The sequence below is a fragment of the Odocoileus virginianus genome, chromosome 3, assembly GCF_023699985.2.
Source record: "Odocoileus virginianus isolate 20LAN1187 ecotype Illinois chromosome 3, Ovbor_1.2, whole genome shotgun sequence".
Taxonomy (NCBI): Eukaryota; Metazoa; Chordata; class Mammalia; order Artiodactyla; family Cervidae; genus Odocoileus; species Odocoileus virginianus.
This window is the reverse complement of record NC_069676.1, coordinates 47519320-47540757: the sequence shown is the minus strand read 5'-3', so window position 1 is coordinate 47540757 and position 21438 is coordinate 47519320. Positions and strand designations below refer to the sequence as shown.

At 51.8% G+C, this 21438-nt stretch overlaps 1 protein-coding gene and 1 long non-coding RNA gene across 3 annotated transcripts in view; one reads left to right on the top strand and one right to left on the bottom strand.

Annotated features, from left to right (window-relative positions):
* The window catches only part of PSD2 (pleckstrin and Sec7 domain containing 2), a 108289-nt gene extending 96134 nt beyond the window's left edge, over positions 1 to 12155 (bottom strand). For both annotated transcript variants that reach the window (XM_020908445.2, XM_070465470.1), the window contains exon 1: positions 12041 to 12155. The gene's annotated coding sequence lies outside the window, so the exon portion shown is untranslated. The remainder of the gene's footprint in view (positions 1 to 12040) is intronic.
* LOC139034398 (uncharacterized) lies at positions 9593 to 19374 on the top strand. Its single transcript, XR_011486864.1, has 2 exons — positions 9593 to 9735; positions 18819 to 19374. It is a non-coding gene; the product is annotated as an uncharacterized lncRNA (long non-coding RNA).
* The last annotated feature ends 2064 nt before the right edge of the window (positions 19375 to 21438 follow it).

Genomic DNA, 21438 nt, shown 5'->3' with positions numbered 1-21438 from the left:
GGTCCTAGCTCAGTGAGCATGTAGGCTGCAATTGTGAACATCAAGGGCAGGAGGAGGGCGTCTCTGGCACAAGACAGGCCTGGTTTCCAATCTCAGCTTTGTCGTGACTTTGGGCAAATCACTTAACCCATTAGGATCTGGTTCTTCTGTAACACGCACAGCAGTAGGCCCTCTCTCCTCTCTCTGCTTCAGTGAGGCTACCTGCTATACTGCCAGCACCTAAAGCAGGGCCTGGAACATGCTCAATAAACATTTGTTGAGTGAATGACATATGTAATGAACTTAGCATCAGGCCTGACTCAGTGGAGCTAGTCCTACCTGCAGCCCCAGCCCAACACAGTGTGGGTCCAACTCTGCCTCCATGGTCCACCACGAGCTGAAGTTGACCCCAAGAGCCAAACTGAGCCATGCCTTTGGCCCCTTCCCAATTCCCACAACAAAAAGTGCTTGGAGCCTTAGGAGAATGGGCCCAGGGCACTGGGCTACCACCACTAGGCTCAAGTGGCAGCAAGGTGCTGGTGGTGGGCCAAGCCTGTTTTGGTTCCCTCATACCTTCTTTCCACCCAGCCACCCTGACTAGCCAGGGGTGGCAAAGCTAGACAGGGGTTCTTTGATGGTTTGCAATGCTCTCTGGGCCAGTGGGGCTTCCCTGATCGCTCAGTTGTAAAGAATCTGCCTGCAATGCAGGAGATGCAGGAGACACGGATTCGATCCCTGGGAAGATTCCCCTGGAGAAGGAAATGGCAACCCACTCCAGTATTCTAGCATGGGAAAACCCATGGACAGAGGAGCCTGGTGGGCTACAGTCCATGGGGTCAGACCTGACTGAGCACACATGCTCACTGAGCCAGTGAAGACATGTCCATTCCCAGTCAGACCTCCTGGCTATGGGCTCCCTAGCCTAGCACAGGCCCCACCCCCAAGCCCCAGTGCCTCAGCAGGCCTTCTTCTGGGACCGGGCCAAGATATATACTGACAAACCATCACACAAAAACACACTCCCACCACAGTGACACTCACGCCCCCAAAAGATATACAAAACTATATACTAAAATACACACCACCCAACTAAAGGCGCAAAAACATACACACGACTCAACATGGTAGGGTACACAAGCTCACATGCATCTGTGCTCCAGGGCACATCACACGCCACAGTCACAAACACACGTGGCATAGGACACTCCCACACAGTCACACAGCACAGCCACGCACACCCATACGGGTCCAGTTCCCAGGAGCACAGCAGGGTAGAGAGGCCCGTCTTACGCAGAAACTGAGGTCTGTCTCCCCATCTCAGACCCGGCCAGGAGTTGAGCCCCAGCAGCACAGGGGGACAAGCCGGAGCAGGAACACAGAGCCCCTGGAGGAAAAGAAGGGCATGCCTGGCCCAGGGTGGAGGTGGGAGGCGATCCCTGTTCAGAGTCAGTGCTGCAGCCCCCCACTTCCACAGCTCCTGGGCCCAGGCCCTGATCACCCACTGACAGGACACCATGACCAACCTCTCTCTGCAGCTGTCACCCCTGATCAGGTCACCTCCCATGCACGCATGACAAGAAACCAGGCGAGGCTGGTCACTGTCACTACGACAGCTGATACAAAGGAAGAGAGAAGCTGTCGGCGCAGAAACCTGGGAGACACTTTCACCAGGGGATTCTGGGCAACAGACCACACTCTGCCAGTCATGGTCATGAAGGATGAGTCCATCTAAGTGGCCACATGTCAACCCACTCTAAGGGCACAGCCTTGAGGCCAGCTGGCATGGAAAGGCCTCCTGGTGAAGGCCCAGGGCCCCATCTCTGGCCCTGTCTGTCTCTGGGTTCATCTCATTCATCACGGGGCTTCCCCAGTGGCTTAGTAGTAAAAAATATGCCTGCCAACACAGAAGACGCAGGTTCGATCCCTGGGTTGGGGAGATCCCCCCTGGAGAAGGTAAAGACAACCCACTCCAGTATTCTTGCCTGGAGAATCCCATGGACAGAGGAGCCTGGCGGGTTACAGTCCATGGGGTCACAAGAGTTGGACACGACTGAGCGACTAAACAACAGTCACTGCTTCCCCTGTCAACATGATTCTGTGGTGCCTAGTGCCTTGAGGCTGGCATTCGAGATCTTAGTTATCTGGCCTCATTATGTGTTCTTTTCCCTAGGCCTTTGCCAGTGCTGTTCCTTCTACTAAGAATGTACTCCCTGGTTCCCACCCCCACCTTTTGCATTCTGGCCAACCATCAAATCAACACCACCTCCTCTAAGAAGTCTCCCCAATCCCTGCCAGGAAAAAAATTCTCATTTTGGTGCTGGAATGAGAGATGAGGACCCATGTGAGGCTCCACTGGGGCTCAGTGTCCTAATCGGTGAAATATGTAAAACATGGCCCATCACCACCAAGAACAGAATGAGGCAGAATAACTCAGTACGCATGAGTGTGATCAGTTTTGCCCAGTCGTGTTCAACTCTTTGCAACCCCACAGACTGTGGCCCACCAGGATCCTCTGTCCATGAGATTATCCAGGCAAGAATACTAGAGTGCGTTACCATTTCCTCCTCCAGGGGATCTTCTCAACCCAGGGATCAAACCTGCATCTCCTGTGTCTCCTGCATTGGCAGGTGGAATCACCACTGAGCCACCTGGGAAGCCTATAACTTAGTACAGTGGTTCTCAAAGCAGGGATCATAGAACCCTGGGAGTATCTAAGACCTTATTTGGGCTACGTAAGGTCAAAATTATTTTACCAATAATACTAAGGCTTTTTACTGTGCTGAGATTTGCAATGATGGTACAAAAATAATAGTGGGTAAAACTGTTCGTGCCTTAGCACAAATCAAGGCTAGAAGTTATTGTATATATCACTGTCAGGAGCGTCCATTAAAAAAAAAAAGAAGCTAGTTTCACTTAAGAATGTCCTTGTTGAAGTGAGGCAGTAAAAAATTAGTGATTTTATTAAATCTCAACCTTGCATACACATCTAGTAAACACTGTGTGTGATGATTTGGGAAATTCACATAAAACAGTCTGTAACATACCAAAGTATGATTTCTACCTCAAAGGGAAGCAGTTCTGCAGTTGTTTGAGTTATGACCTGAACTAGCTGCTTCTTTATGGAATACCACTTTACTTTAAGGGCTTCCCTCATAGCTCAGTTGGTAAAGAATTAGTCTGCAATGCAGAAGACCCCGGCTCAATTCCTGGGTTGGGAAGAAAGAAGGAAAGACGGAAAGAGAAAAAGACAAGAAAGACTGACAGACAAACTTTAGACTTGGCTATCTGGCAGATATACTCTCAAAAATAACCAAGTGAACCTATCACTTCAACAAAAACAACTACAGCATTTATTGCCAATGATAAAATTCTATTAAGTGAAAATCTGAATTGGGAAATACTTGTATAGGTCACCATGAGCTTGAGATCTTGCTGGTACATTTCTGATTAAATTGATGATGATATCAATATGACTATTTAATATTACATAATGAAATATATTAACATTTGAGAGATCTGCATAACTCAGTGAACTAATATTTTTTAAATGACCAATGCATAATGTTATAAAATTATGCATGGGCAAAAGAGCCATTCAATGGACAAGATAGACAAATGAACTTTAATGAAACAGAATATAAAAGGCTCATTGATGGTATTTCAGATTCTTCGTAGCAACTAACCTTTAAGAAACTATCACTTGTCAAGTTTTGGTGTAGTATCAAATTATCTGCAAAGGCGAGGAAAATACTCATCACTTTCCAAACAGAAATCTGTGTGAGGCCAAGTTTTCCTCATACACTTCAACAAAACAACGGAAACATACCACAACAGACTGAAAGCAAAAACAGACGTGAGAATCCAACCCCAAGGGGGCCTTTTGTTCTATTAAGCCAGTTATTAATGGGATTTGCAAAAATGTATAGATAACACCACTCCTCTTGCTAATTTTGCTTTGTTCCAGAAAATAGTTATTTTTCATAAAAGTATATTGTCTATGTTAACCTGTAATAGAGTTAGTATTATTATTTTTTAAGTGAATGATTACATGTTTTTAAATTTTGTTTTAATTTCTAATACGGTAAGTCTTGATCAATATAACTCACATAAACAAAAGCTCTCCGGGGTCCCTAGTATCAAGCCTCTAAAGGAAAAGGAGAAGGGGGCAGCAGAGGATGAGATGGTTAGATAGTATCACCTACTCAATGGACATGAATTTGAGCAAGCTTCCAGAGACAGTGAAGGACAGGGGAGCCTGGCGTGCTGCAGTGCTTGGAGTCGGAGAGTCAGACAAGACTTAGCCAATGAACAACAAAAAGGAGTCCTGAGGAAAAAAAAGGTTGACAACTGTTGGTCTAGCGCTTCCACAGCAGGAAAGACTACAGGCAGACATGAAGAAACATCTAGCTCAGCAGACACAAGCAGGGACCAGAAGTGACCAGAGCAGGTTCCTCTGAAGAGGTCTCGGCCCCCAGTGACACGTCTAAGTAGGGGAGGGCTTGGAGCTGGCCAGGGCCACGTGACTGGCAGTGAGGGGGTCCCCGCAGAGTCTGACTTCGCTCTGCTGCCCCTGGGAGGGTGGTGGGTGTTTAGGAGGAGACCCCAAACACAAAACAGACCTCCCCCGAAGCACAGGCTGAAACTCAGCCCAGGAGCCCTGGCCCTCCCCCAGACAGCCTCCATCCTTCCCCCAGCACCCGCGAAAAGGATCTGAGCCTTAAAATTATCGTCACCACTGAGCAGCAGACAATACAGAGGGGACATTATGTGCTGAGAGAGAGGCCTCGTTGTTGGCGCTACAGGGAAAGACAGCAGCGCTCTGTTCTGAGCAGGCTGGGGGCTGCTCATGTGCTCCACCCCAGACCCTCACACCCTGAAGTATGTCCTCACCCCAATGCACACTCAGACTCACCCCGGGGTACCCATCAGGCTGCATGCCTTGGGACGTGTCCGGCTCCCATCCCCCACCTTCCCGCCCACCTCCGCCCACCGTCTACCTGCTCTATAGCTTCACTGCCAGCCCCACCTATATCCAGGTACTCCAACCAAGACCATGGGTGTCCTCACATGGGGAGCCCTGCCGGGGAGGGGGGGGCGGGGGGGGCAGTGGGGAACCCAGGAGCCACACTGTGTAGACTCTGAGGACGCCCTGCCCTGCCCTGCCCCGCCCCGCCTGGCTGGGATCACAGGGCACTGAAACCGGCAGCCGCCTAGGCTGGGCCAGACGTGCCTAGACCCGCAGAGACGCACAAAGGCTGCGTTGTTGCTTTGCCAAACCCTCCTGGCTCTGGAGTGGGAGGGAGGCACGGGGCAACTGGTGCCCCTACCCCCAGCTCCTGGGCTGGCCCTGGAGCAAGACTGGACTTTAACCTCTTAGGCCACCACGCCTGCTGGGGCTGGAGGGCAAAGGGAGGGCAATCCAGACCTCCTGATAAAAGCGATCCAAAGTGGGGCTCCCCAGGCCCTGCGCCTAAACTCCACCCAAGGTCTTTTTGTTTTCCCAGAATTGGGATCTCTCCAACCTTTGCACAGGTTGTGCCCTTGGGCCTGGAACGTCCCCCTCCCCCTGTCTAGGAAAGGGTTCATTTTCCTTTAGGACACTATTCAAAGAGCACCTCCTTCAAGAAGCCCTCCTGACCCCCACCAGCCAAATGGGGAGTTCCAGATGTCCATAGGAGAATGCCCAGCACTGCCCACCCATGGCTGGGCTCACAGACACTGACAGGACCAGCAGAGGACTAGGTAAGTGGGCACAGCAGGGACTCAGTCGCATCTCATGCCCCAAGACCACTCTGTGGTGGTGTGGTGGTGGAGGGAGGGAGGTGGAGTTACCAGCCCAAATCATAGATCAGGACAGCCACCATCACCCCCACCAGGTGACACAGAAGGGAGATCCTTGGAAAAAGCTGCTTTCCCACATCCATGTCCCTATTCTCTTTGCTGAGGACACTCTTTCTTACCCATATGCTTGCCAAGTCCTACTCACCCAAGTGGTACTTGTGTTTTTGGTGGTTTTTTTTTTTGGCTGCATGACTTGCGGGATCTTAGTTCCCTGACCAGGGATTGAACCCGTGCCCCTGAAGTGAAAGCACAGTGTCCTAACCACTGGACTGTTGGGGTTTTTAGTTTTTATTTGACATTTACAGAATACACACTGTGTGGCAGGCACTATCTTCAGGGATATTTACATGTATTAATTCACTGAATCCTCAGCAACATTAAAAAAACAAACAAACTCTTCCAGGTCACAGCTAGTAAGTGGTGGAGCTGTGATTGGAACCTAACAAGTTTTTTCCATGAAGCCTTCCCTGGCCTCTCAGACCAGACCAGATTAAGGCCCTTACTATGACCAATCCCCAAGTTCAAATGTCTGAGATGGAATGAGCTGGCCATGAGTTTGGCTCCCCTGTCTTGACAGTGAGTCCCTGGAGGGGACTTGGTTGTCCAGCTCCTAACACAAACCTGGGCCATGGGGACTCTCAAGAAACACTGTTGACTGAATAATCTTCAGTTCAGTTCAGTCGCTCAGTCGTGTCCGACTCTTTGCGACCCCATGAACCACAGCACGCCAGGCCTCCCCGTCCATCACCAACTCCCGGAGTCCACCCAAACCCACGTCCATCGAGTTGGTGATACCATCCAACCATCTCATCCTCTGTCATCCCCTTTTCCTCCTGCCCTCAATCCTTCCCAGCATCAGGGTCTTTTCCAATGAGTCAGCTCTTCACATCAGGTGGCCAAAGTATTGGAGTTTCAGCTTCAACATCAGTCCTTCCAATGAACACCCAGGACTGATCCCCTTTAGGATAGACTAGTTGGATTTCCTTGCAGTCCAAGGCCTCTCAAGAGTCTTCTCCAACACCACAGTTCAAAAGCATCAATTCTTCGGCGCTCAGCTTTCTTTATAGTCCAACTCTCACATGACCACTGGAAAAACCATAGCCTTGATTAGATGGACCTTTGTTGGCAAAGTAATGTCTCTACTTTTTAATATGCTGTCTAGATTGGTCATAACTTTCCTTACAAGGAGTAAGCATCTTTTAATTTCATGGCTGCAATCACCATCTGCAATGATTCTGGAGCTCAGTAAGGATGGCTGGACTCCCAACACCCAAGGGGAGAGGAGGTAGGGGCTATTCAGACAGGCCCAAGGAGTTCTCTCCCCTCTCGAGGTCACACACCATCTACTTTCTCACTCACGATAAGACCTCTGCGGTCCCTGAATATATGGGGCTGTGGAAAACTGGGGAGGGTAGAGGGGCTGTCAGGCCCCTCAGGACACCTGGAGGCCCATCTGCTCCAAGGCCTCTGCACCCATCCAGGTAAAGTTCTCCTGAAATCCTCAGGCACCATGGACTAAAGAGGCAGAGTCTTCTTCCAGTCTGCTGCCCCATTTCTCTCCTTATATCCAGTTTTTCAAACTATTTTCAAACTATTGGGTCATTTCTCCAGCTCCCATTCAGTGTGGCCAAAATAAAGCTCAGACCCCACCAGTGGAGAGGGACACTGGGGTGCCCAGCAGACACACGAGACCGCAGGCACCTCACGCTTCAGGGTTGCCCTCTGGACAGAGCCCCTTCCTCTGAGAAGCCCCGTTTGCAGCAGCTGCAGCCCCAAAAGGACACACAACAAAGCACCCACCTTGCAATGGCTGTGTCTCTACTTATAAAGTATAATCAACTTCACTGCCCAGAGAAATAGCCCCAAGATGGGAGCCACTGGAACGTCAATCTCAGTCTTCCCAACTCTGAAATCAGCCTGAAGAGAGGGTGGGAAAGGCTACGTGTCTTTAGGGACAGAGGCACCTTTGGACCTCTGGGGGCAGTCCCTCCATCACCGCAAAGCAGAGTTCCCTGCCTGCCCTTGGATCAGGCCATCTTTCTGCTATTGCTGTTCAGACCTCTTCCCCCTGTGAAAATGACTGAAGACAACCCCTCCCTCTGTGAAAGGAGCTGGGGGTCTTCACCTACCTCTACCCTCCTAATCCCAGACACTAAAGGGCAGTTTCCAGAGAATTTGTTTCATAACCAAAGGAGGGTAGCAATGGGGGCATGGTTGGACAGAGGGAGCTCCCAAATTTCTCTTCAGGAAGGACTTCAGGCAGCAGTCTGTTTGCAAGGGAGCTGAGGGCTTTGCTTAAAACTGCTTGTGCAGCTGCTGTTTATACTTAGACAATACATTACAGATCAATAAAAACAGCAAAATTCTCCAAAAGTGCTTTACATAAAATGAAAATGCCAATTGTCCATACCAAAAAATTAATTACTGTTATGATGATCGTGATGGAGACTTTGCGGGTGCCAAGTCACTTCCCCCTCTTGTACCAGGCTGACCGTGAGGGCTGCCTGGACTGAATGAACCCACACTGCTTGGAAATGTAAATCTACCTCAACTTTAACTGAAAAAATATGCTCCGAGCCAGAAAGCCCTGGGCTGGATCTGTGAGGGACAGAGATGTGAGGAAGCCCTAGATCTACCCTCTCTGGCTGAGTACCGACTCACTGTGTGCCAGGCACATCGGACACCCTTTGCTATCTTTTGTGACCGCCTACAAGGGAACATTGAATCCCATTTTACAGATGAAGAAACTGAGGCTAGGAAAGGCTCTGTAACAACTGTTGCCATTTTTTCAGAGACATCCAGACCCTATGCTGAGTGTTTCTCTTCATCATCTCTTGACTCCACATTGTAGGCTCACTTTAACAAATGAAGAAACTGAGTTTCATAAAAGTTGTTGCCCTCCCAAGGTCACAGAGCCAATATATGTGACAGACACGGGGACTTCCCTGGCAGTCCAGTGGTTAAGACTCAGAGCTTTCACTGCCAAGGGATAGGGTTCGATCACTGGTTAGGGAACTAAGATGCCGCAGGCCAGGCAGCACAGCCACACACAAAAAGAAAGAAAGAAATGAGACGTGAACCTGAATCCTGGTCTGTCACATTGCAATCCCTGGGCACATAAAATACGTGTGATAATGGCTCAGAGAGTAGGGCAAATAGAACTATGAGGCATAAGAGATAAAGGGCAGCCCCTTGCTTGTGGGAAAAAGCACATCAGAAGAAGTTGAATAAAACCATGAGGACCGGTTAGTGAAAGTCATTCAGTCATGTCAATTCTTTGTAACTCCATGAACTGTAACCTGCCAGGATCCTCTGTCCTTGGAACTCTCCAGGCAAGAATACCAGAGTGGATTGCCATTCCCTTCTTCAAGTGATCTTCCCAACGAAGGGATCAAACCCAAGTCTCCTGAATTACAGGCAGAAGAATGGTTAGAGTCTCAACAAATAGACATAAGGAGGCAGGGGACTGCAGGCGTAGAGAACCACACATACAAAGGTGCTGGAGTGAGAACCTGTGGAGTAGATCTGTGGAACACAGGATAATGGAAAGTGGGTCAAGAGAAAATAAGAATGACGATGTGGCTACCAGGAAGGCAGTGATGAGGAATGACTCAAGTTGTGAGTTTGAATCCTGGTTTTGCCACTAATTAGGCCTAAGACTTTCGAAAAGTCTCTTTCCTGCCCAAGTCTCAGTTTCCTTATCTGTAACAGGGGAGTAAAAATAGTTGTTTAACAGCATCATTCTGAGCATTCAGACAGGTGCCACGCCCAACCTAAGGTTCTTATTACAGGCACTGGGGAGCCACAGAAGAACTCCTGACAGAGGGATTCAAGATCTGCTGTGAAGAGACTGACCCAGCTGCTCATACTGAACCACAAAGGAGCCCTTGGCTTTAGGAAGATCACTGACTCAGGGTGAGTTGCCCCACCCAACGTTTCTTTGACATCTCCCATTTTATCTTTAAAGAAGAATCTTGTGAATTCCCCTATAAGCAATTCAGACTTGTTTCTAATGCATTTAAATCATAATATTAAATTATTGATCTCCCCCCTAGTAAAAGATACAGTCCAAGAAGCAAAGCCATTCACTAGCCTGCCCCCAGCCACCCACACAGCCAAGTCCAGGCACAGCTGCTCAGGTGATGGCAGTCAGCGGCCCAGGATCATGAGGGGAATGCTTGTCTGGGGGTTGCTGGCCTTGACATCTACTGGTTCCTTCCCCTGAAATGCACTCTTCCTACCCCAGCCCCCAACAACACTAGATTTTCAGAAAATTTGCTTCACAACGGAAGGGTTACCCTCTTCTGAAACTCAAGTGTCAGCTTAACTGTATCCTCCTCAGAGAGGTCTTGCCTGACCATGCTGGGGAAGTTGGCCATATCACCTGGCTTTTATGTTTTCCTGTCTGGTATTTTCTTATTTAGCTATTACCTGTCTGTCTGTCTTACCCAGGCAGAAGGTCTGTCCCATGAAAGCAGGATTTCTGTCTTGCTCACTGTGTTCCCACCATAAAACAGAGCCTGGCACATAGCGGGTGCTCAGTAAATAAAAGCAGGGAGGAAGGGGAGAAAGAATTAACACAGAACAAAATCTGGGTTCTTGTCCCCAAGATTAGGAGGCTCCTGCAAGCCTCAGTCACCCCTTCTGTAGAAGGGACAGGGTTAGGGTCTCTAGCCAGGGACTACCATGGCCATACGAGGACCCCTCTGGTTCCTGTACTGCTGTCACTGGCCTGCCTCTGGAGCTGCCCTTCCCTTCCCCATCTCAGAGAGACAGAAATTAATTTCCCTTTGGCATAAACTGATTTTGATGAGCCCAGTCCCGGGCGATTCATCACAGACCTCTCGGGGAGCACTGCAGGGAACGGCGGGTGGTGGCATGACTTATGGGCCTCGCAGCCCCAGACGCCCAGCTGCTTCTGATGGCTCCGGACACCTCCAGCCCCCCTAAATCAGCTGCAACGGAGAGACCTGGAGAGCTGCCCGGCCTGTCCTCCCGCTCAGCGGGTGCCCCTGGCAGGCGCCTCCCAGGTCAGGGGGCACAGGCTTCGCGGAAGCCGGTGACTTCATCCAGGCTGACTCACCCCTAGCCAGCCTCTGGGGACTGCAGGAGGGAGGCGGCAGCAGTCCTCACCAACTTGGAGCTTTGGGGAGGGGGATCCCCACCCTCTCTCCATCCTTAGGGCTTCCCCATACCGGGCTGTGCCCCTATCCCACGGCATACCACCATCCCAGAATCTACATTGATGTCCTGCAGACAGCCCAGGCTAAGTACTGGCCTGAAGAGGTCTAGGGCCCAGGCCCAATGCCCCTCATACCAGCCAGGTAAAATGGACCAAGCCAATAACCTCTGAGATTCAGTTTTTTCACCTGTAAAGTGGACATGGTGACCCTGGCTCCACCTACTGCTAGGAGGTACTGGGCAAATCCGATTGATGAAAGAGGATCTTGAAGATAGGAGAGTGCCTATCTAAGTGGAAGAGGGGCTAGGAAGCAGGATAAGTGGGCCCCCATACCACAGAGACAATACCAGACCTCTTATCCTGGCCTGAGGTGTCCTGAGTCAATGGCCTACCCTTCCTCTACCCCCTCCTGCTCCAGCACCTTTAGAATCCTTAATATCCTAGGATACATTGTTCTTCCACCTTTTAGGCCTCATGGTTCTAGGCTATACTCAGCCCAGAACTCTTCCCTGCCACTCTTCTTTGTCTGGCTAAATCCTGAACCCTTAAGTCCTCAGCTTAGACATTACTTCCTTTGAGAAGCCTTTCCTAGCACCTCAGGTGGACCCTCAGGTAGACCTGTGCCTGTGTCCCAACAGTCTAGCCATTCCCAAACATTAAGTTATCACCGGTGTCTCACATCTACCTCTTAGTCACTGCCCTTGTTCTCACCTGCAACCCTCTGTCTCAGCCAAGTGCTTGGTGTCTGGCAGGTGCTCACTGATACGGGCTCATTTGAACTGAATTCCTGTGCCTACTCACGTCGGCCGGCAGGGCTGCCTGAAGCACTGGCCGCACAAACACACATAAGCACCACACACACCACACAGTGAGGGCCCGGGCCAACTGCTCATGCAGCCATGGTTGCTGGGAGTTGATTCTTGGGAATCGGCACCCTTTCCTCAGCTGTCCCTGCCCTTAATCACAGTGCCAGCAATGCAGGGGTGGGGAAGAGAACCGGGGAGGGCTTTTGTTCTGAAATAACCTGAAGATGCTTACCTGCGTCTAACAGAAGGAATATTCACATGGAGTCAGGAAATCTGAGTGACAACTCACCACCTTCTGACTTGCTTAGAAGACTGACCCCAACACTCTTGAGCTTCAGTATCCTCATCTGTAAAAGAATAATAATTCCCACCCTGCTGACCTCACAGGGCTGCCGTGAGGACAAAATTCAAAAGCGTGGAGGCAGATGCTTGGATCATCTTGACAGAGGATACACTGTATCATCATCAACATCATTATCATGGACATACCTCAGCCACTGTCGCCTAGGCCAGCATAGGGCTCAGAGTGTGGAGACCCCAAAATCAGTGCCATTGCCAGCCATGACAGTCTTACCCCAAGGTCCCCCCCGAGACCCCATCCTCATATAATTGCAGGGCCTGCTGTGAAATTTTAAGAGCAGCATCAGACCATACCTTCATTCTCTAGTTGTGTGACCTTGAGCAAGTCCACTTCACTGAACCTCAGTTTCATTTAAAAATGGCAATGATGGAACTTCCCTGGTGACCCAGTAGCTAAGACCTGTGATCCCAGTGCAGAAGGCCCAGGTTCGATCCTTGGTTGAGGAACTAGATCTCACATGCTACAACTAAGAGTTTGCATACCACAAGTAAAGACCCTAATGCTGTAACCAAAAAATCCCGCAGGCCACCGAGAAGAAGATCAAAGATGCTGCGTGACCCAGTATGTGTGTGTGTGTGCTAAGTCGCTTCAGTCTTGTCTGACTCTTTGAGACCCCATGGACTGTAGCCTGCCAGGCTCCTCTGCCCATGGGATTCTCCAGGCAAGAATAGTGGAGTGGGCTGTCATGCCTCCTCCAGGGGATCTTTCCAACCTGGGGGCTGAGACCGCATCTCCTGCATTGCAGGCAGATTCTTTACCCACTGAGCCACCTGGGAAGCCCAAGACCCAACACAGTCAAATAAATATTTTTAAAATGGCAACGATGATGATAACTGTCTTCTAGATATCTCAGAAGGATTAAATGGGATAACTGGGTTAAGAGGACACTTAGCACTCAGTCTGCAGCACAGTAAGTGTTAACAATAACTGTGACCCTTCACCATTACCATCATCATCCCCATAAACATTGTAGCTATGTGTGGGGTATGATACTCATGCTAATCGCAATCCTCCTCTACTATGTGTGTTAGTCGCTCAGTCGTGTCCAACTTTTGTGACCCCATAGACTGTAGCCCACCAGGCTCCTCTGTCCATATAATTCTCCAGGTAAGAATACTGGAGTGTGTTGCCATTCTCTTCTCCAGGGGATCTTCCCAACCCTGGGGTCGAACCCAGGTCTCCTGCATTGCAGGCAGATTCTTTACTGTCTGAGCCACCAGGGAAGCCCATCTTTTACCATAGTAACTCCCAGGACCTTCACAACAAACTGTCAGCCCCACTTCCTGGATGGACAAAGTGGGCCTCAGAAAAGCTAGGACTTTTCAGACTGAAAACTCCCTGAAGGCAGAGGCCATGTCTCCAAAGTCTAGTCTCCCCACAGAATTGAGGCCATGCCTCTCTCTTCAAACTTTTGTCTCCCTCACTGGCCTGGGGGCCAGGTCTCTTTTTTAGGCCCTCCCCCAGGCAAGGTCAGAGGAGCAGAAAGGGAGAGGTCCAGCCCTCCTGTCTTCTCACAGCAGAGGCAGAGGTTCAGGCTGTGGACAAAAGCCGGCCCAGGGCCTGCCTGTTCCTAGCTGCCCCAGCTGACGCAGAGAAGCCTCATGACTGCCCCTTTTTCTCCAACTCAGGCTCCAGCTTCCCACCTGACTGGGCTGAGCGCTTCAAAGCCAGAAGCCTCTGAAATGAGGCTGCAGCATCCAAACTGGCAGCTGGTGGGGGGAGTCAGGCAGCCCCCGTCCCCGGTGTGTATCTCCAGGCACTCCTGTCAATGTTGACTTGTCGGGCAGCGTTGGCCACCAGGGTCCCGGGGGATGGCTCTAGATGCCCACATCATGGCCAAAGGAGCATTAAAGCTACCAGCATGCCAGTGAGCCTGGACTGCAAAAGGCCAACACCTTCATGCAACAGGCACTGGATGCCCATTTGCTGATGGGAGAGGGGAGCCACAGAGAGTGACTGCTAGGACACACACACGTGCTCACACTCTGTACCACACAGTAGGATGGTACTGTGGGCTCTGACATTCCAGACCCAGGATCAAATCCTGCTTCCCCTATTTCCCAGATGTGTGACCTTGGGTAGCACTATGGGTTGAATTACTTTCCACCCCAAATTCGTATGTTGCTGTCCTTAACCCCAGTATCTGAGAATGTGAACTTACTTGGAGATAGTGCCTTTACAGAGATAATCAGGTTAAAATGTGGTCATTAGGGTGGGCCCTAATCCAATATGACTGATGTCTTTACAAGAAGGGGAAATAGGACACAGTCACACATAGAGGGAAGATGATACAAGAGACACAGAGAAGACTGTCATCTACAAGTCAAGGAGAGAGAGCTCGAACAGTTCCTTCCCTCACAGCCCACAAAAGGAGTCACCGATGCTTTGATTTTAGACTTCTAATCTCCAGAACCTTCAGACAATGCATTTCTGTTGTTTAAGCCACTCAGTGTGTGGTACTTTGTTAGGGCAGCCCTAGGAAACTAATACAAGTAGTGACTGTTGCTTGGAGCCTCAGTTCCCACAGTCCTAAACAGGAAATATAATAGTACTCGCCTCATAGGTTGTATAGGGCTTTCCTGGTGACTCAGTGGTAAAGAATCTGCCTGCAATGCAGAAGACGTGGGTTCAATCCCTGGGTTGGGAAGATCCCCTGAAGAAGGAAATGGCAACCCACTCCAGTATCCTTGCCTGGGGAATTCCAAGGACAGATGAACCCAGTGAGTTAAATTCCATAGGGTCACAACAGTCAGGCATGACTTCACAACTAAACTTCCAACCACCAACCATATGTTGCTACGAAGCTTCAATGAGATGCTACCTCTAAAGACAGCACTTAGCACAGGATTAGACTCTTAGCATGTACTCAATAAATGGTAATTGCTATTATTATTATGGTTATTATTCACTCATACATTCCTGTGTACACTAACACATTTACTCATCTATTCCACATAATACTGTATTGTACACCTTCCAAACACCAGGCATGTGGGCCCTGAAGTAGAACAAATCCCTGTTCTCCGGGGTACCTGCAAACAACTGAAGATAGAACTATCCTCATGGAAAACAGACAATCCACATACACACAAGTTAGCTGATGGGAGAGCAAACGTTTAGGCGTTTGCCCATGTGTGCATTTGTTGTTGTTGTTTAGTTGCTAAATAACATCTGACTCTTTTGCAACCCCGTGGACTGTAGCCCACCAGGCTCCTCGGTCCATGGGATTTACCAGGCAAGAATACTGGAGTAGGTAGCCATTTCCTTCTCCAGGGGGTCTTCCTGACCCAGGGATTGAACCCAAGTCTCCTGCATCAGCAGGTCGATTCTTGCCACTGAACCACCAGTGAAGTCTCCATGTGTGCATCCAAGAGTGTTAGTATGTGCATATATGCGTGCATAGGTGTTAATGTGTGCATTGAGTGCATCAGGATACTATGTGCACATGCATGTTAGTATCTGTGCATCTGAGAGCTCAACTCCATACCAGTGTGAATTCATGCAGAAGTATACGTGTGTGTTGCACATGTGATGCTTTAACATGTGTGTACATAAATGTTCATGGGTATATACATGTGGGGGATGAGAACACATGGGCACAGTGTGAGTCTGGATGAGTGAGCAAAAGCAGATGTTTAGGTAAGCATATGTGAGAACTTTAGAGCCCAAAGCTGGTGCTCCACTATTTACAGTCTAAGAAGGTCTGAAAGGCCATCTCGGCCATCTGCCAGCTGGTCTCAAATAGACAAACCCCTTCCCCACATCAGACTTCAATGCTCTTGTGCCTAGGGACAACCCCCTAGAACCCTCCCCTGGTTTTCAGGAAGTCCTTCCAGCATTCTAACCACAATCCCTGGGTGACACTTCAGAAACCAGTAGTCCAAAAACTCACAAATGAAACAGCCATCAGTCCTGTGTTCCAAGCACATGTTGGTCCTATGTCTTCATTCAGGTCTGACCTGCCTTTCCAAAGAGGAAGGTGGGCTTCCCCACCCTCAAAGATCTCTCCAATTTGAGTATCCTATTCCTGTCCCCAGAAGGCCCCACACCAACACTACCTGGGTGGGGAGGAGGTACTAAATTTCCTGGCCTATTTCCCACCATCACAGGATCTGATGTTTGACAAAGAAGCATGGCTGGACATGGACCTGGGGTGGGGGTGAGCACTAACTAGGCCAGTGCCCACTGGGCATCTGGAATTGTTGGAACTGTGAGAGGACCAATACTTCCCAAGGGTGAAAAAGGACCAAAGTGTAGGCTTGTGGTGGGGAGACTCACAGATGAAACCACCCTCTGGGAGGACTGACTCTTAACCCATACACACTCTTCCCTGTCTAAGACTTGGTGAAGTCCTGAAGGACCAGACTTGGGGAATCAGCAACAGCTGGGCCAGAGTCTCTGCCCCCCAAAACTAGTATCGAACCTCAGACTTGAGTTCTAGTTCTAATAGTGCTAACAATGATAATAAAAAAGGCTCACATTTATCACACCCGGACCTATGCTCACACTTTCAATACACTGTCTCACTGAGGTCACACACTGTTTCAATGAGGTTAGGGACTATTACTGTTATCCCCATTTTACAACAGAGGAAAACATGGCACAGTTTAGCTCAACATGCAGCTGATTCATAGCAAAGTCAAGAGAGCTTGAGTCAAGAGTTACACTTTAACCATAGAACCCTTACCTCAGAGTGACGCTAGACGGTCCCTTCTCCTCTCTCCATTTCCCAGTCTATGCAGTAGGGCTGCTAATAGTCATGACCACCTAGCTCTGTGGGACTCCCAGCTCTGACTCCTTGGGTGAAGGGATCAGGCCTCAGAGTGAGAGCCAGGGCCTCCCCCTAGGGTCTTGTAAAGCATGCAGATGACAGGACAACCAAAACCCACTGAATCAGACTCTCAACATACTGCAACCCCTCCCTCCCGACATCTGCAAGCTCACAAGGTCAAATCATCTGCTGTGCACCAAGGTTTGAGAATTTCTGGGGTGGTGGGATCCTTTGACAGGAAGGAAGGTAGTGGTAAGCTCCCCCCGACTCAAGCCCTGCTAGAAGGACTTCAAGTCACAAGGCTGAGGATGCTCTGGGGTCTGGCTTACCATTCCTTCCTCATCCAAAGGACAATTACTTATCTAATGGGGAGATCAGTAAATTCTAGAGGTGTTACCTATTATGGGGGTGGGGAGAAGGAAGAAGTGGGTTCTGCCCCTTAATCAGCTCTCCTTGAGGTCCCTGAGATGGACGGACACAAGGGTCTGAATAGATGCCTCCTTCCCCCCCCCCCCCCCAAAAAAAAAAAACTTCAGTGAGGTGGGACCAACCAGCATAGCTGAGGGAGGGGAAGCCTGGGGGTACTGGAGTGGCAGGCAGTAAGGTGGGAACACGCACATACAAAAGCTGACCCCAGCCAGGCCTACTGGCCAGCCAGCTCATCCCCACCCCCCTGCGGCAGGCAGCTTGGCAGAGCTGAGCGCCAGCTTCTCCATCCAAACCCGAGTTCCCACCGAGCGTGCTTAATGCAGCGGCGGTGACATTTCTGCCGTCAGAGGCAAAAACAGGAACTCGGCCATTTTCTTGAAGGGCGCCCACAGTGCAGGCGGGAGATGAAAGAAGGTGGGGTTTCAACTCCTGCATCCACCACCCTAACCACCCACTCTTGCCTCTGCCCAGTGCTCCAGCCAGGTCATAAAACTTGGGTCTCCAGACAGACTAGGAAGCTGCTACAGGACTCTGACCCTCTTGTAAAAGTGGGGAAACTGAGGCCATAACACTGACGCTAGCCGATATGGAAAAGGTAAAAGGCGGGATGGAGAAAAGCCCTGAGGAGAATGCCTTAAAGAATGTTCAGGTGGGAGCACAGCACCAGTCTGAGGAGCCAAAGGGCTGAAGCCAGCAGGCCCCAATGACCAGCCTCAAAAGAGCGGACACACCTGGCCCCCCAACACTAGCGGGCCCTCGTGAGGGCGCTCGCGGCCTCTTTAATCCTCCAAGCAATGAGAGGGTTAAGCTTCCCCGCGTTACTTGCCGCAGTAAGTGGAAAGGAAAGAAGTGTCAACTCCGTTCTCACCACAGCGGGGCTGTCGGATGGCACCTCCCCCCGCCCCGCGCACCCGGCCCGGCCGGCTCCCCCGCCCTCCCCTCGGAGCGCGCGCACACACCTCCCACCGCTTTGCCCAAATTATTTTCGATCCCGGGAGACTCCGGATGCCAGACGCGCTCCGCAGCGGCGGCGGCGGCCGCGCCTGATTCATTGCGCCAAAGCTGCAGATGCGACCTCCCGCCTGCGCCCTGTGCCCCGGCCCGCGCCGGGCTGCGTGCGCGCCTGGAGAGATGGGGGGGGGGGGCGGCAATTTGTAGGCGCTCCCCCCTCAAGAGGCAAGCTCCGGCCCCCCGGGGCCAGGTCCCCAGTCCCCAGCTCCCCGGGCTGCACTAATTAGCTTCCTCGGGGGGCGCCACGCGGCGTGAGGGGCGGCAATTTCCCGGCTAGGCTGCGGGGGAAGCGCTCCCACCGCCTGGGAAGGTGAAATGGGAAACTCGATTCAAAGAGAGCTTTCCTCCCCCCCTCCCCCCCCGCCAACCCCTCCCGCCTAGCGCGGTAGAAAACGGGTTTGAAATTCCTCCTCTCTCTCTTTTTTTTTTTATTTATAGTGCACCGTCTCCATGGAAACCGCGGAGGAGGTCACGGTAGCTGGGCCCCCTCGCGTCACCCCGAGCCTCGCCGGCTGCAGGCGCCAGGATTGCGGCCTCCCAGGCGCCTCGGCCCGCGTGGACTCTAGTCTGCGTTCCCCGCCCCCGCTCCACTCAGCCCGCGGCTCAGGCCGTATGACTCTGCCGGGTCCTAACCGGGAAGGGCGCACCTGGGCACCAGTGCGCTAGGCTCTGCCTCTGTCCCCAGGCTTTGGCACGCGGGAGTGCGCCAAGATACACGTGCCCAGCTCCAAGACTAGAACACGTGCAGCGAGCCGCCAAGGGGTTCACGAAACTAGTGGATGCCCTGGGCGATCGACCTATATAGGCGCACCACTCCAGACCTCTTGCTAAAACAAGACCACCCTTAAAGAACCTGGAGTCCCGCCTAGGTATCTTACTAGATATGTGACTTCAGGCAAGTCTCAACCTCTCTGCGTCTCACCTTGCTCATCAGCAAAATGGAATTGTCGCGTGGCTTGAGACCAAAAAAAAGTACGTTAAACGTTTAACACTATGTTTGGCACGTGGTTCTGAAAAATGGTAGCTGTCACTAGGGTTATTTTTTACAGACTGCAAAAGCCGAGGCCCAAAACGCATGGCTCAAGGGCGCGGTTAGCCCGAAGGCTGTTACACCTTAGGAGCTTTCCAGCATCTTAGCCTAGTCTCAGGCCGGAGGTTGAGGGGACATGTGCCTGCTTTGCTGAGCCTGGGCCTGCCTGGGGGCGCGACGGGGGGGACCTCCTAGCCAGCCACATCCGCACCCGGAACCCTGGAGACGGGACTCCCCGCAGTGCGCGCCCCACCCCCCTCCTGCCCCAGCACTATTAGCAACGGGCAAGCCTACCCTCCCTCCCAGGACTGAGGCCGCACCTGCCCCACCGGATGGCCGCCCCGGGGCCAGGCCGTGCCCCCCACCGCGCACACTTCCTCCCGGACCCCCAGCGCCCCATGGAGCACGCAGGGGGGAGGGGACCCGGCCGCCCCCGCCCCGCCAGCTTCCCACAGCCCGAGCAGCCCGGAGCCGAGGAGGCAGGAAGTCTCAGAGCCGGGGCGTGGAGGCGGGGTAGGGGCAGGAAGTTGGGGGTGACTCTCCCAGAGACCCCAGACAGGCCCCGGCGTGGGAGCGGGGTGGGCGGGCGCGTAGGGATTAAGGGCGCGCCCCCACCCCCCGCCTCTGTAGCCTTAGGCCACGTGATCCCGGCCGGAGCGCCCCGCTGGGTGAGGGCGAAGGCCGCTACCTCTGGCGACCCCCAGCAGCGCGCACTAGGAGGGAGGGGCAGCCTTTGTCTACTTTGCCGCAGAGACAGCCCCCCACAACCCCTCCCCCACGCGCCCGGCCGGGCCCTGCACAGCCCGGGTTTTCCATCCGGCCCGGCTCGGCTCGGCAGCTGTCAGGGGACCGAGCTGACCTTCGCGAGCAGGGAGTTTCAATTAGCCGCAGATCAGATAAGCGGGCGGGCCCGTCTCTCCGGGCACCGCGGGGGCGCAGCCCCGCCCCCGCCACGCCGCGCCAAACGCGCTCCAGATGGGAACAAAGATGGGGACGCAGCTCCACCTGCCTCCCCGGGGAGGGGGTAAATGGAGGCCCGGCCGGGAGGAGCTTCCCACCGGAGGAAGGGGTTGCGCACCCTCCCCAGCCCGTCTAGGATCTCGTTCGGGGCAGGGGTCTAGTCAAAACGATCCTTGCAAATCTCTTGCCTCATGCACAGCGGAGAGGTGCCTGCCACGCTGACCTCATCTCCATGCGGGCATCATGCCCTCCCTCCCCCGAAGGAAGGCTTTTGCCATCTCTGATCTCATCCGGAGCTCTCCCTGGGAGGCAGAGAAAAGGAGACTAGAGCCCAACAAAGAAAGGAAACTGAGGTAGAGAAGGGCTGGATTTCTTGATCCGGGTCACACCAACCACAACATTCTTTCAGATGTTTATCGAGTGCCTACTAAGTACCAGGCGCAGTTTAGACTATGGGGACATCAGCCTCTTAGAGCTTACATTCTAATTCAGGGAGACAAGCCATAATCAAGTAAACAAATAGTTGAAAAGAATCATTTCAGAGATTCTAAAGAGCCATAAAGATACTAAAACAGGTCATGTGAGACTGGATTTCAGGGAGGGGACCGTGTTATGGTAGTCAGGGAGGGCCTCTTTGAGGAGGTGACATCTGAACTGAAGCCTGAAAGACCAGAAGGAACCAGTCAAGCAAAGGAGAGCGTTTGGAGCATGCCACTGTGGACATGACTTTTGGTCCAAAGGGGAAGCAGACATGATAGGGCTTTGCAGACCAGGTGAGGCATCAGGGTTTATGAAAAGTGCGGTGGGAGCCTTTGGTGGGTTCTAAGCTGGGAGTGACATGGTCTGACTTACATTTTTAAAGATCCCTCTGGCTACTGTATAGATCAGAGGAAGGCAGAGGTATAGGAGAGACCAGAGAGGAGCAGGGAGGATGGGGCTGGAAGGGAAGAATGGAGAGTGGGGGGTGGCTTTCTGCTGTAGTGATATATTTTGACTGATGAAGTGGATGTGGAGGTGAGGTGAAGCAACAACAGAAGCCTGGTGAGAAAGAGGCAGGCCTTGAACCTA